General features: G+C 40.1%; 1 long non-coding RNA gene across 1 annotated transcript; it reads left to right on the top strand.

Annotated features, from left to right (window-relative positions):
- The first annotated feature begins 9,400 nt into the window (after positions 1-9,400).
- On the top strand, positions 9,401-13,404 carry LOC121140702. Its single transcript, XR_005877627.1, has 3 exons — positions 9,401-9,664; positions 11,701-11,779; positions 13,324-13,404. It is a non-coding gene; the product is annotated as an uncharacterized LOC121140702 (long non-coding RNA).
- Positions 13,405-16,000: the final 2,596 nt, after the last annotated feature.

The raw sequence follows: 16,000 nt of genomic DNA, 5'->3' as shown, positions 1-16,000 counted from the left end.
CATCGGTGCCGCAAGCCTTTAATCCCAGAACTCAGGAGGCAGAGGCAGGCGGATCTCTGTGAGTTCGAGGCCAGCCTGGTCTACAGAGAGAGTTCCAGGACAGCCTCCAAAGCAATACAGAGAAACCCTGTCTGGAAAAAACAACAACAACAACAACAAAAAAGAATATGTTTAGGATCTGTTCTCTGCCTTAAAGGAAGTCTGACTTTATTTTCTAAGTAAGGCAGCCAAGGCTTCAGTAAAACAACTTGAAAGTTGTGATGAAGCCTAGTGATAGTGTTGCGTGCCTTTAATCACAGCACTCTGGAGGCAGAGGCAGGCTGATTTGAAGACCAACCTGGTATATAGAGTGAGTTCCAGGACAGCTAGTGTACAGAGAAACCCTGTCTCATTTTTTTTAAAGGAAGAAAAGAAAATTGTGATGAACTCTGTGAAAGAAAAAGAAGGCTGTATAGTGATCAAAGCTAGCACAGAGGCCTTCCTGTTGAGAAGAGGACTAATAGTTGAGATGAGTAAAGAGAATCTAACAGTAGATAAGCATGATTGTCTTCCAGACAGCACATACAAAGGCTTTACTATCCAAGGAGAACTCCAATAAGCAGGAATGGGGATGAACAAGAAGTATTGGGACAATGTCCGAGAAACAAGTCACAACTTAGAAGTAGTAGTAGCTCAGGCCAGCAGCAGTGGTGTAAACCTTTAATCCCAGCACTTGGGCAGAGGCAGGTGGATCTCTGAGTTCAAGACCAGACTGATCTACAGAGTGAGATCCAGGACAGCCAGGGAAAGAAACCCTGTCTAGAAAAACAAAAGAACAACAACAAAAAGGGATAACAGAAGTACCAGTAATACAAGATCTTCAGGGAACTTAATTTGGCGTGGGCCTATTGGAATATAGGAAGTGAAAACACCTTGGGGATTCTGAAGAGCCACTCCTATAAAATGTTAAAATAAGTCTACACTTGCAAGATGACAATCTCTAGTTTCTGAAACATTCGTGATATTCATTCTTGCTAACCTTAACACTTTACCCATTCCTAACACAAGTGTGTGAGAGAATGTGTGTTTGTGCTTACTGGGGTCTTTCAAAGAAGCCTTCCATCAGATCAGAGTGCATTTCTCTCTAAAGTTTGTCTTCACCACTCCTCACTTGGTGTAGCCCTGTCCAATTTCACTACCAAATACCTATTGAATATGTGGATTCGTAGGAAAACAGTCATAGTTGGTTTGTATTGCCCTAAGTCTGAAGAAAGTGTCAGTATTTAAGGAAAGGCAAATGTATAGTACCATAGAACATTTAAAAGGCAAAAGATTTATATGAAGAGAAACCAGAGTATAGTGTAGAACATTTACTCATACCAGAAAGCTAAGGACTTGGGTTGCCAACTCAGAATGTTTTGAGCAGCTGTAAAGACAAAAGTTGTATTAGTTGAAAGATATAAAATATGCTTCAAACCATAAAATCATTGTAGTTCAAGCAGTTCATAAAACCCTTTGGATGGTGGTAGGAAAATAGCCAGCCATTTTTTTTTTTTACCACATTTTGCTTTGTTGTTTGAGAAAGTACCTTTCTCAAAAAGTGTATACTTGAGTGTCCTGGGTCCTATGATCTTCCTGCCTCTATATCACAAGTGCTGGGCATGTGCAACCATGCTGTGGTTCATAACACATTTATAGAAATGATCATTTATCTAGACTTCCCAAATCAAATTGTGTATCAGTGATACCAAATGAGTAGTTGGTAAAGCAAACGTCCCATAGTGAAAGCACCAGAAAGCTAAGCCATCACCATTTTACAATCTTTAAGGAAATAAACATATAATGCAACTAGCTACAGGTAGTAATATAGTAATTAAAATAAACTGGGTGAAGCAGTACACACCTTTAATCCCAGCACTCAGGAGGCAGAGACAGACAGATCTCTGAGCTCAGCCTGATTTACATAATGAATTCCAGGGTAGCCAGGACTACAACAGGGAAACCCTATCTTAAAAAAAAAAAAGCAATAGTTGTTATAATAACAACAGTAGAAAGACAACCAGATGCTTGGTGCCTCCTGGTATAACTGCATCAATCTGTGGTGACTGATTGCATTGTTAATTTGACTAGCCTCAGAATTATCTAGAAGATTGGTGAGGCACACTTCGGTGTGTCTTGGAGGTGCTGTATACCAGTTTCCTCTGAGATTGAAACTTGCCATCCTGCAGGGGCACTCCTTAAGCAGGAAAGTCAAGAACTAGAAATAGCTTCATGAAGTCCCTGAGACTAAGCAGATTCTCTTGCCCCCTCCTTGCCAGACAGAGTAAGCAATAAAAGCTGAGAATCACGTCCTACACACACAGTCATACAGGTAAATGAGCTTTCACCGGCCAGATACAAAGGCTATGATTTATTTGGATGTGAAATGTCCTCTATAGGCTCCTTTTTTGAACACTTGTCCCCTGTTGTGCTTTGTTTTACTCTTTTGGTCTTTGCTCTTTAGGTCTTTGGAAGGGGTCGCCACCCAGCTCAGATTCTTAGTTATGAGTGCCTGGCCTTAGTTTGACTTGTTTCTAACCAGCTTTTCTTATCTTAAATTACCCCATCTACAATACGAGAGAAATGATAAAGCCAAGTGCCAGGGGCCATGTCAGAGGAACCCCAGGTAGCAACTGAGCTTCAGGAGATCTGTTCACCAGGAAGCAAGGCACTGATAGGTCCTGAGGACCACAGCCCCAGAATGCCTCTTGCTACTGCTGTGCCTTTACATGTTTGCTACTGCCATTTTTCTCTGGTATCTGGCATGGTGTGAATGGGTGTGGGGGGAGCCCACTGCCTACATGTAGTATAATTAGCTCATGGAAATATCCCGTTCTACGGGGCGTTTTTACCTATGGATTATTTTTAAGATGATTTCCTCTTAAGCTGTGCTGTTTAACTGAAGTAATGATTTTATGCAATAATAGTGTTAGTTTAAATACAATTTTGATGATTAAGGGTTTCTAACACATATAGTAAGCAGTTGTGATAGAGGTTAGTTTAGTGGGAAAACTAATATAGGAAAAGGTAGGATATAGTGTTGCCCCTGCCACTGATAAAGCAGGGGCTGCAGAGGAACTTGCACGTCAGGATATCACTAGGTTATCAAAGTTCCTGGAATGGAAGACAAAAGAAGTAAAAGGAGGAGAAAGCAGGGATCATAAGCAGCGGCAGAAGAGAGAGGGAGAGGGAGAAGGCTTTGTCTAGGAGAAGTGTGAAACTTGTGAGTTCAGGAAAAGCAGCAGCCACAGTCTGGGCAATGGCAGACAAGAAGAGAAAGGATGGGATTTTATACCCCCAGGAGGTGGCACTAACTCCTACAGTGGCATTTACCTTTAAGATTAAGCCACCTGTGTTTAAGCTATTGGCACATTTGTTTGACAAATTCTAGTAACCACTGAGAATTTTAAAGTGTACGTCACAGGAGTTCAGCCATCCCAGCAGACTGAACACCTACAGACAATAAAGAAGGGTTATAAGCTAATTAATTCTAAAAAACAAAACAAAACAAAAAAACAGACAAGTAATGCTACCATCCAATGAAAAGATTTCAGTATTCTCCCACAGCTCATTAGTCATTTCCTAAAGTACACCCATTTTGACCATTAATACACATTACCAAATACCGTACAAATAAACAGGGTGACTGTGATCAATACTCCCCTTCCAGCTTTTACTGCCTCTGACACAGCAGGAACCACAGAAGTTATTACTTTCTTTGGAGGCGAGGGGAGCAGCTCAAAAATGCTAGCCATATACTTAACTATTGTTAATAATTAACTATTGTTATGAAACTGATCAGCCATTTAGAATCCCTCATACTAAAAAGTTATAACCCGAAGACTGATTCTGTCCTCCAGATGCTCTGAGTCTGGGAAGGGCTGGTCTTGACCATTCTGGTCAGGTTTTATTTTGATCTCAGGCACCTGAACTTAAGAGGACTCTGCCTTGCAGGGAACGGCTTCAATAAACACGTCTCAGGGTGGTCACTTCTATTGATCTTGTCTGTCCATTCTCAAGATTGCATTGTCTTCTTCCTATTCTTCATTCTGGCATGCCTCTGCCAGTCTTTTTTCATCTTCATTATCTTCCTCCCTATTCTTGTCCTGCTCTTCTAAATCTGTTCTTCTGTCTTTGTCCTTCTTTTGTTCGGGGGCTTTCTTGTGTTTCTGCTTGCTTCTAGAACTTTCAGTGGCGTAACAAACTGCTGGAGCTCTCTTCTGTGACCAACAGCACACCACTGGCATTGAGAATCTTACACTTCCCTTCTTAAAGAACTAGACTCTGGAAGAGGTACGAGGGTGGTGTGGGGGTGGGTCGAGGGTTCCTTGCAGATGTTGACACCATCCGAGGGAGCACCACTGATAATACTGGGCGTTGGGCAGATTTAGGTACTCTGGCCTCTCCCCATTGCTTCTGCAAGGGCCAAGCCTCTTCCACCATGGGCCTCTTCAGATAGCTCTGACCTTACCTTTCTTTGATATTCATTGCATGCTCTTTTTCACAAAGGTATCTGCAAATAGCTGTGATCAATTCCTTAGCCTTGTGTAATAGGAGGAGGAAGAAGAGGAAGAAAGGAGCATAAAACATAACAAAAGACACCTTCTACCTAGTAACCCAGTGGTACAAGACTATTGCCTCTTTTACAATCAATTCTGAGTGCTAGGAGGTCACTCAATTGTTCCAAGAGAAAAAAATCTAAGTCATCCATTTCCCTCTCCCAAATAGGTGGAACAATTAAAACCATGAAGAATGTAGGACTTAATATGTATGTGAAAGGTTTGAGCCATTCTTGGTTGCCTTTGAAAGCACACAAAAGCAATTGCTTTGGAGAAAAATTGGGCAATATAAACACAGAATCATGGTTAAGCCAAGGTGAAAATTATTTTTAATCATTCTGAGCTACTGTTTTTGCACCAGAAGTTTCAGGCTCCTTGAGAAGAAAATAGTTGCAGCATAAATTGTGCTTGCTACATTATAAATCATTAAATTAATAACTGAGTCAATTCAAACGTGGAGTGTTATTCCGGTAGTAGTGGTGCATGCCTTTAATTCTAGCACTCGGAGGCAGAGACACTCAGATCTTTGAGTTCAAGGCTAGCCTGGCCTACAGAATGAGTTCCAGCTAGGGCTACAACAGAGAAATCCTGTCTCAAAACAAACTTGGGAGTATACTCTGTATCACTCACTAATCATTCTATAGTATGACTTTTGAACTGGTAAGCCATAGTGTATAGTATATGTAGACAAATTATTTGGAATTGTCCCAGATGCTGTATAATCTTCTACACAGAACCTCTGCTTCCTAGAATCATAGTGGGTGGTCCAAGAATTACAGCCTCAACTGCCCAGGCAAACCATCCAACTGGAGTGTAATGTACATTATTGTACATGACAAAGCAATTAGAACCTAGCTTCACAACATCAAATAGGGCAGGCTGGGGCATCTGCTTGGTGAAGGCATCTGGGAAATGTAGTTTTTAACTTTACACTTTCCAAAGCCAGGAAAACAAAGTGGGTTGTAAACCGGATGTGTTGACTCCTTCCTGTAATTCCAGCTCTGAGGAGACTCATCCTGCAGAATTGCTGAAAATTAAAGGGCATCTGGGTTTATAAAATCAGACTCTTTCAAATCAATCAATCAGTCTTAAACCCTGATAAAAGTTGGTTGTATTAAAAACAAAGCAACATGTTATGTCATCTAGCCATTATTTGAATTCTAGAGTTTCAGGATTCTGTACATTTCTGTGTCATAATACAATAGATTCTTGAATGAAACATTTCAAGTTATCTTTTTTTGTAACAATTGCAAGATTGTCTTCTTGAAACACCTTTAGGTTTATGTTCCATCCATCCACCCTTTTCCATACTGTCAGTCATGATTAATACAGTTGTTAGGACTTTCAGAAGGGAGAATAGTATTTTTAAAAAACTGTGAAGCCAGGTGGTGCGCACGACTTAGTCCCAGCACTTGGGAGACAGAGGTAGGCAGATCTCTGTGATTTCAAGGCCAGCTAGGTCTACAGAGTGAGTTCCAGGACAGCTAGGGCTACACCCTGTCTTGAAAAACCAAAGGAAAACAAAACAAAACAAGCAAAAAGAAAGCAAGAGCTTTGAGAGGCCTGTGAGATGGCTCAGCTGTGAAGACACTTGCCACCAACCCTGACCACCTGAGATGGTTCTGTAGAACCCACATGCTGGAAGGAGAACGTGGTAGAAGGAAAGGTCAGGCTGCCCTTTGACCTCCATTTGTGTGGTCGCACACAGCCACTCCCCTCCACTAGCAGATATATAAAGTAAAATAAAATTTTGAGTTTCTTTTGCTAGTCAGGTGAACATTTTAATTCTTACCACCAGTGATCGATCAATGACTAAATCTTAAGCCTGCCCATTTTTCTCTCTCCTCTGCCTCCCATTTCTCACCCTTTCTCCCCACAGTCTCTCTATGTAGCCCTGGCTGTTCTAGAACTCATTCTGTAGACCATGCTGGCCTCAAACTGACAGAGATCCACCTGCTTCTGCCTCCCAAGTATGGGATTATATGCATAGATAGCACTAAGCCCAGCTTTTTTTTTTATTACTAAAGCTAAGGAGTTTTTTTTTGTTTTTGTTTGTTTGTTTTATTATGTTTTGGAGACAGTGCAGCCCAGGCTGTCTTCTAGCTTGCTATGCAGCCAAGGATCCATCCCATGAACTCCTGATCCTCCTGCCTCTACCCCCAAATAGGGGTTGTATTACCACCCCTGATGTATGTAGTTCTGGGAAAGAGCCCAGGGCTTTGTGAATGCCATCCAAGTCCTCTACCAGCTGAGCCACATCTTCTGCTCCTGCCTATTTCTCTGGTATTTCTTAGCAATTTGTTCGTAGGTTATCTGATATGGTAGAAAACAGCAGGTTCGTTTCATTCAAGTGTACCATTATTAGTTTAGTAGGACAGTTCGAAGATTTGGAGACCCCTTGGTGTAGCCTTGAGTTCACAGGTAGTGTTTCTTTTTAGTTTTTTCAAGCAAATAAAAAGGAAACTTTCTACCTTGAAATGTTCCTCAAATTAAACTTAAATATGGGGCATTATATGCTTGCTAATAATGCAACAGTTAAATGGAGATGCAAATGACTATGTAACAGTATAGTTTTATGGCATTGAGTGATGTCCTAATCCTGGGTCTGTGCTATGTCTAGCTCACAGCAAGAGCAGTGGAAGGAGGGACATTGTGATTGGCCAGCTCTCTCACCCAGGAAAGGACAACAGGTCTAAATACCCAGCACTGTCATTCCACCTATGGAATCTGCCAGCAAGTTAAGTGCCCTTTCCTGATTAAATGAGGCCAGTTAAGGCTCCATGGCAACCTCAGGCTGCAAGGAACACAATTACTGAATCTGTGTCTCCTAGCAAGAAGAACGTAAATCACTCAGCTTGAAATGATGGGAGCTTTATTATTAACTACTACTTTTTCTGGAGCTAAAAACCTCTCCTTTCCATCCCAAGTTCATACAAGGAGAATTAAAGTTGGCATAGGACAGGATTATTTTGTTCATTACTCATATTTAATAACTTTCAGGGAAATAAACTTGTTCTATAGTCACTATTGAAGCTGGAATATTAATATTTTGACAGATTAAGACAAAACCTTGCTCATGAACATTATGCTTGACCAGCTATGTTTAGAGACTAGGTTCACCACCTAGTGGCAAGAGAGACTAACTGAAAGTAAGCCCTTAAAAATAGTCTCAGGAGCTGACCTGAGCTGTGGGAGCTCAGGGACTCTGAACCTACAGCTAGGGAGCCTGCATGGAACCCACGTAGGCCTTCTGCATGCAGGTGATAGTTGTGTAGCTTGGTCTGTTTGTGGGGCCCCTAGCAGTGGGACCAGAACCTGCTCCTGATGCATGAGCTGGCTCTTTGGAACCTATTCCCTATGGTAGGATTGACTGTCTGCTAACCACAATCATATTCTGATTGACATCTGGCTACAGAGTGCTTGTATGCAATACTACTTGACTGACCAAGCCAATAATAAAGCTGTTCATTTAAACCTGTTTGTTTGTTTTTGATTTTTTGTTGTTGTTGTTTCTGTTTTCTGAGACAGTATTTTCTCTGTATTGCTTGGGAGCCTGTTCTGAACTTGGCTCTGTTGACCAGGCTAACCTCGAACTCACAGAGATCTACCTGCCTCTGCCTCCTGAGTGCTGGGATTAAAGGCGAGCACCACCACTACCTGGGTGCTTTTTAAAAAAGGATTTACTTGTTTTTACTTTATGTGTATTGTTGCTTTACCTGCATGTATGTCCATGTGAGAGTGGATCCCCTGGAACTGGAGTTACAGACAGTTGTGAGCTGCCAATTGAACCCAGGTCGTCTGTGAGAGCAGCCAGTGCTCTTAACCGAACCATTTCTCCAGTTCCGGAAAAAAAATCTCTGTTCAAGTATAAACAGAGACAGTCTGAGCTATTCGGGGCCACTTCAGTGCATTCTACTTGGTGGTCAGAAGTTTTCCTTACACTGGTGCTCCTTTCCTGTCTCAGGACCTGAATCCAAGGCAAGACTGGGAATCAAATTTGGGTCCTCTGGAAGAGTAGTATATGTTCTTAACTGCTGAGTCATTTCTCCAGCCACCAAATCCATAGAGTTATTCACAAATTATGTATGTATGTGCTGTTTCTTATCCTCAGTAGTGAGATATAAAATAGTATATCTAATTGTTGATAGTGTGGACACTGACCAATCAAGCATGTACTACCAAAGTGCTGAAACTGCTCCAGAATGTTGTGCCCTTCATGTCTGCATGATGGATATATCCCTGTTAGGCAGGGATACTAGGAAGACATGAGAGAGAGACTCAAGGTAGCTTCTATTTATTATGGATATGGGATTATACCTGTGTTTTAATAATTGATATTATCATGTATACTGGCTAATTATTAACTCTGATATAAGACAATTTAGACACAAACACTGCATAATCTCACTGACATGGACTGTAAAAGTTTCCTCAAACTAATCAAGAAAATAATAGTAGTTAACAGAAACTGCAATGTAGAATGAAGAAAGAAATTGTAAATATTGAGGAGAAAAAAGTTTGGGAGTTCTATGCCACAGTAGAACTTAAGAAATTACCCGCCGAGCCATCTCTCCAGCCCCCCAGAAAGTTTTAATATAGAAAAGTTAGAGTTAAAATTCCAAATTATACATGTGTACATTGCAACTGTTTCTTTTCTTTTTTCTTGAGGATTAAAAAATAACTACACACACAGCCCACAGTGATTTCTCAACTACTTCTTTAAGGGAGATTATTTTAAGCAGATTCCTAGATAATTCATGTGGGTGGCCACTGTCACTAATTGCACATTGACTTTTTGTTTTGATTTTGAGATAGTGTGGAAGCATGCCTGGAAAGTTTTGAAATTCGACATTGCCCTACTCTGTTACTGCTCTTCGGCCTGAAGTTACAGCATTGTATGGAACAAGGGCTTTTCCAGTGTGTCTTCCCGAGTGTCTCTATTATTGTTCTGCCTGAAGTTGCAACATTGTATGAACACTGGCTTTTCCAATGTGACTCTATTTTGAGAGCAAGTACCAAGGAAGGAGAAAGATTGATGCATTGTTTGGTTTGTGAAGTTAGCAGCCATCACCTGACCATCGTAGACAGTAAGTCTGGGCCTGGTAAATAACTCATTCCTGACTACAATAAATCACTCCCTATAGGCTATTTGATGTGGATTGGAAACATAGACATATCTAAAACAGAAAACAAATGAAACAGACCTATCTGTGACTTTATCAAACACACTGACCTAACAAAGCATGCAACACCCTGAACAGATCACATAAAAGGAGTATCACATGGTGGTACCCACAGAGACACACATCTCAGGAGCAGCAGTCAGCAAGCTGTCCCTGGGGCTTCTGCTCAGCACGGTCCCCATGACTTAAGACAGCCCCTCTAATTGCCTAGTCCTTCATGTAGCTCCAGTCTTGAAAACTGCCTTGGGGAACTTTAAAGAAGTTTGCCATTTGCTTCGGAGATTTTCATAAAGAACACAATACAGTAAATTAGAGAAAAAGCAAAGAATTTTCATTTGAAAAACTGAAAATAAAATTAAAGTCTGTTAGTGATGGAACATGGGTCTCTCCCTTGTTTAACTACATCTTTACCAGCATTCTGTCCTTCACTGTCTAAGTCAGACTGTCCTGAAAATTTTCTGTAGACCAGATTGACCTTAAACTCAGAGATCTGCCAGCCTCTGCCTTCTCAGTGTTAGGATTAAAGGTGCCCACCACCACAGCTGGTTTTAAGCTTTTCTTTAGTTCCTTTTCACAAACTAAAAACTCAGCTGGGTGGAATGTAGTCCCGAGGTCACCATTCCCTTTATTCTATTTCTTAATCCATGTATCTCCTTGAACATAAGATTTAGCTCTTTTCCACATCTCGGTGCCCCTTTTCGCAATCTGTACATTTTGTATTTTTATTTGCTCAGCTTGCTCCTTTTCATTATATATCTTCGTTAAAGTTATCACTAATAACCATACATTAGAGACAATACTAGGCTGTTTTGAGATTCCCTCTGCCAATGGAATTAATCCAAAATTTGAGCATCAGGCAGATTCCGGATAAGGGCAAAAAGCAGCCACATTCTTCACCAAAATATCACAAGAACAATATCTAGGCAACATACTGAAAGTTTTCTTCTCTGAAACCTCTTGATCCAGCCCTGGACAGTTCGAATAACTCTTAGTGCCTCTGTCTTCCATGCTCCAATTTGTATGGGCTATAAGGCAGTGCTTAAAGCACTCCACTGATTTCCCAGCCCAAAGTACCAAAGTTCAAATTCCTCCAAACAAAAACATGGCCAGGACTGCCACAGCAGTATCCCAGTCCCAGGTAACAACTTCTGTCTTAGGGTTTCTGTTTTTATGAAGAGACACCATGACTATGGCAACTCTTATAAAGGAAAACATTTAATTGTGGTGGCACCTTACGGTTTCAGAGGTTTAGTCCATTATCATCATGTAGTGGTGACACAGAACTGATACATATGAACTCACAGAGCCTGTGGAAGCATTCACAGTGCCTGCACAAGTTCAAGGCACCCCTAACCAAGGAACTACCTCCAATTGACAACCACCCTCACCCCGAATCTTCTACGATATTTTAGTTATTTTTCCTGTTGCTGCAACACAATGCCACAGAAAAGTAATCGAATGAAGGAAAGTTCATAGTTTTAGGGTATAGTTCATCATAGTGGAGAGTTATGTGGCAGGAACCCCAGGGGACTGATCACATGCATCTTTCATTAGAAGCAGTTAGCAATGACTGCTGGTATCCAGCTGTTTTTGTTTTTTAATTGGGAGCTCTAGACAATGCGATGGTGCAGCACACAGTTAGAATGGATCTTTACACTTCAATGAATCCAAGACAATTCCTCTGTCACAGACGCACCCAGAATCTTGTCTCCTATGTGATTCTAAATCTTGTGAAATTTTCAATCAATATTAGCCAGCACAAATCACTTGTCATAGTAAAAATGCAAAAACTTATCAAAGAATGTAAAAGAAAACCTATAATTAATTCTGAGATCAGAAAGCCAAAGAAGAAGTGTATTCCAAATTCTGTTGATTATTTAATTTCTTACTTGACCACTGGCTGTATTTTATACTTACTTCTGTTTTGTCTTATTTTAAAGAAACTATGGAAGGATTTCTCCTCAAACATCTCAATACCTTCTTTAAGAAAGAGTAACATACAAGCTTCACAGAAAGCAGGTATTCCCTTTTACTATGTACTTTATGTCAGAGCAACAGCAGAAGGGCATCCAGATCGTATGCTAATCAAAGGAAAATCATGAATTGCTCGTTCACCAAATATTTTTAATGCATAATATACTGTGATGTAGCTCTCTGATTACAGGTCTCGGCTGTGTGATACAAAGGAAACTAGTTTGTGGTCTGTTTTCAGTTGGTGTGGAGAAGTAGATAGTTCTATAATACTTTTCGTCACAGTTTTAGGTGCATACGTGCTACACTGGGCTTCTGACAGCCACACACCAGGCATTTTGTCACAGTGTTTTCATGTCACTCAGCATGTGTCATGCTTAATGAAAGCTTGCATATCCACAGGTGGGTGTGTCAGGGCCATTTGGCAATCATTCTGTTAAGAAATATTTCTATATAGCTTTTTGAAAAAAAAAAGTCAAGATAAAAATTATTGGTTCTTTTCCAGGGACAATAAGAAGGTATATTAAATAATTTTAATACTCAAGAAATAATAAATCAGTCAGTTTAGAGCAAGAAGACAGGCATGAGAGGTTGCCTTTTTAAAAAATTATTTATTATGTATACAGTGTTTTGTCTGCATGTATCCCTACAGGCCAGAAGAGGGCACCAGATCTCATTACAGATGGTAGGGACCCATTATGTGGTTGGTGGAAATTGAACACAGGAACTCTGGAAGATCAGCTAGTGTTCTTAACCACTGAGCCATGTCTCCAGCTCTGCTGATTTCTTTTTGCAGTCAGGAATGAACTACTCTCCTAACTTCTAGCTGTGACAGATTTATTAGGAAAGGACATTTTTCCATTGGTTTAAACAATACTCAGTTATCCTCTGCCTTTAAAAGTATAATGAAACAACCCTGGCTCACTTATGACTTGGTTGTTATTATCCTCACTTGGCTTTGCCTGTTAATCCTCCTTAATAATCCCCAGAAATGAATAAGGTAACCACCGCCTCCTCCAGATTCCAGGGACAGCAGTTAGTTTGGCAAAGGTAGTGGTCTTTTCAGGGCTATCTACTAAACCATTGAAGCTATATAAGAACACAGACTGTAGTGATAACAAACTAAAAGTTATTTTCATTTTTCTAGTGTTTCCACAATTCTTTTTGTGTATTGTCTAAATTACCCTTATTCATTTGGAATATGCGAAAAGATGAAAGAAGCATAGACAAAGTGAAAATGAATGACAGTTAAAAGAATTAATATTAACTAACTAGAGAAAAAAATACCCTATGTCTTCATTGTGTAGGAGTCTAGTAGATTCCAAAGAAATGACAGTGTGTTATTTTATTATGGGAGACATAAAGCAAAGATGGAAAAATGGAGACACTACTGTCATTCACATTGTGCTGTCATTATAATGCTTCATGATTTATATAGGCTTTCATGCAGAAACTTCATAATACTATACAGCTACACATTTGGAATGTATAGATCTAAAGCTTGGTCAAAATGTTGAATCAGAACTAGATTTTTTCTCAAACTCAACCTATATTTTTACTTGTTTATATTTGTATACTTATCATTGTGGCAGACAATGAAGCTACAGCACATGTATGGAGGTCAGAGGACAACTTTGTGGAAGTCTGTTCTTTCCTTCCGCCCCATGACTCCGTTCACTTGGCTTGTGTGACAAGAAGTTTTCCGTCCCCACTGAACCATTTCATTGGCTCTAAAACCAGGTTTCTAATCCCGCAATGCGGTAATTCTTATGCTCTCTCATTGAATCATCATTTGGTTTCACACTCCTCCCACTGTTTCAGAAGAAAGCCCTTCCTAAAGTGAGTAATATGAGGAAGGTCGTATAGTAGTATCAGGCAGATGATAGCGTGTGCAGGAGAACAGTAGTCAATACCAGCAGATGAGCCGGCAGCATTGGCACTAATGAAAGAACTAAAGTTGGGAAGTCACAATTTCATAAAAGTATGAGAACCGGGAGCAACCCACAGAGTAATCCAATAGGAACACTAAACAGAAAAAAAGAATGTAATTCAAATGATGGCCAAGAGGGAGGAGATGGTGAGGGTAAAATCAACATCGATGGGAAAGTAGTCTTTTTAACAGTGTCACCACGGATCATGATCTACAGCTAGAAACTGAGAGTCCGCAGCTGCGATTTGAAGTCAGTGGCTCCGTCTGACAGAGCCAGAGTCTGAGAAGTCGCTTTAGTGTCTACTCAATGTCCATCACCCTTAAAGTACTGTACATTGTGTGGTCTTTCTCCCTGTAGAAGCCAATAGTTCCTACAAGGTCTCTGCCTCAGAGTTACTTATCTTCAGAAACTGGTGTCTTGCCTTCAGAGTCAGGGTTCTCACTGTTTAGAATGTTACATAGTAGCACCAATTTCCCTTGCTGCCTTGTTGCACTAGAATCCAACCATTCCCAGCTTCTTCTCATTTTGTGTAGTAGATTCAGATACTCTGAGCTCATCTTTGCATAATTATGACCTTTTATCCACACATCACAAATAGTAGCTGATATTGGACATATGTTTAAGGTTGTCCCTATGGTTTTAAAAACACCTTTCATTTCTTTTATTCACTCATTCATCCATCTCCTAACTATCTGTCCAGATTGCTGTTTTTTGTTTTTTTGAGATGGGGTTCTCTGTGTGCAGCCCTGGCTGACCTATCATTTGCTCGTAGACCAGGCTGGCCTCGAACTCACTGAGATCCATCTACCTCTACCTCCTGAGTGCTGGGATTAAAGGCCTGCACCTCCACTGCCTGGCGCATCTTACTATTTTTGTGTGTTAAAGACTTACTAAGTGTTTGAGTTGTGATGAGAGAGATAACTATTGAGGGATACAGGAATTCTCATTGATGTGGAAGGGTGCCTAACTTGGAAAACTATGCTGGGGAGAAGCTTGGAAATGTTTTATGAAATTGAAAAGTCACAAGCCTCATTCCCAATTGATTATCTCAGTATCTTCCCATAAAGATTGGTGCTCTTTTTCATTTGCTTTAATGTCTTATTTGTATTTGTAAAATACTATGAAGAGCATGCAAAATTAGTGGTCTGTTGATATTGCTTACAGTTACGTTTCATAATTATAAAGTGAATCTTAAAAACCAGTCATATAAACACCATGTATTCTTTTGGGAAATAACCAACCATATGGAAGATTAAAATCCTTCCTGTCATTTCATCTGACAGCCTTCTAATCTCTCTGATATTACACAGTTGGACTCATAAAGATTCTCTAGGCCAGTGGTTGTTTCTCTACCATCTAATACTGTGACCCTTTAGTTCCTCAGGTTGGAGCTAAACAACCACAAAATAATTTCACTGCTACTTCATAACTGTAAATTTTGCTACTGTTATGAATTGTAATGTAAATATCTGATACCTGGGATTTCTGATATACAAACTTTGTGAAAGGGTCATTTGACACCCAAAGAGGTTGAGACCCATAGGTTAAGAACCACTGTTCTAGAAAACCCTGAGCGCCATAATTCATGGGTCTGATGGTCCCTACCACCTCTTTAACTTATTTAGTTCCTCTCAGGTAGAAGATACCCAGTCTCTCCATCTTACATCTAGTAAGAGATTACAACTTATGTTAATGTTAACTCTGTCTTAAACTATAGAACAGCAGATCCATCTAAAGTAGAAACAAGAGCATAAATTCATTGTTATGTATTCTACAATTCATAGATTTGTGTTCTATACAACTCTATTGTACATATATCCAAAATGCCCATATGGATTATAACAGTGACAGCAAATGAAAGTATAAGATTTAAGAGGTTAAGAGGGAGGGCTAGAGAGATGGCTCAAAGGTTAAGAACACGGCTGCTCATTCAGAGGACTTGGTTTGATTCCCAGAACCCACATGGTGGCTCACAGCTATCTGTAACTCCAGATCCACGGAATCTGATGCCTTCTTCTGGCCTCCATGGGCACTAGGCACATAAATGGTACCCAGACAGACAAAACCCCCATGCATTTAAAATAAAAATAAAATAGAAAAGAGGTTAAAAGTGATGTATACGAGAAAGTGTAATACACATACCTCAACATTTAAAATGTATGTGTACTTTATAGCGTAACATGTATTCTATAGATTTCAAAGCTACATTATCATCTTAATTATTTTCCTTAGTTGCTGCTACTTCCACATACAAGGTAAGGCCAAGCAAAAACAAAGTGAGGAAGATACAGAAAATTATGAAGAGATGATCATGGACTGCTTCTTTCAGAACATATAT

Source organism: Mesocricetus auratus, unplaced genomic scaffold, assembly GCF_017639785.1.
Source record: "Mesocricetus auratus isolate SY011 unplaced genomic scaffold, BCM_Maur_2.0 Super-Scaffold_100006, whole genome shotgun sequence".
Classification (NCBI taxonomy): Eukaryota; Metazoa; Chordata; class Mammalia; order Rodentia; family Cricetidae; genus Mesocricetus; species Mesocricetus auratus.
Note: the sequence above shows the minus strand (reverse complement) of the source record. Positions and strands in the feature narration are given on the sequence as shown.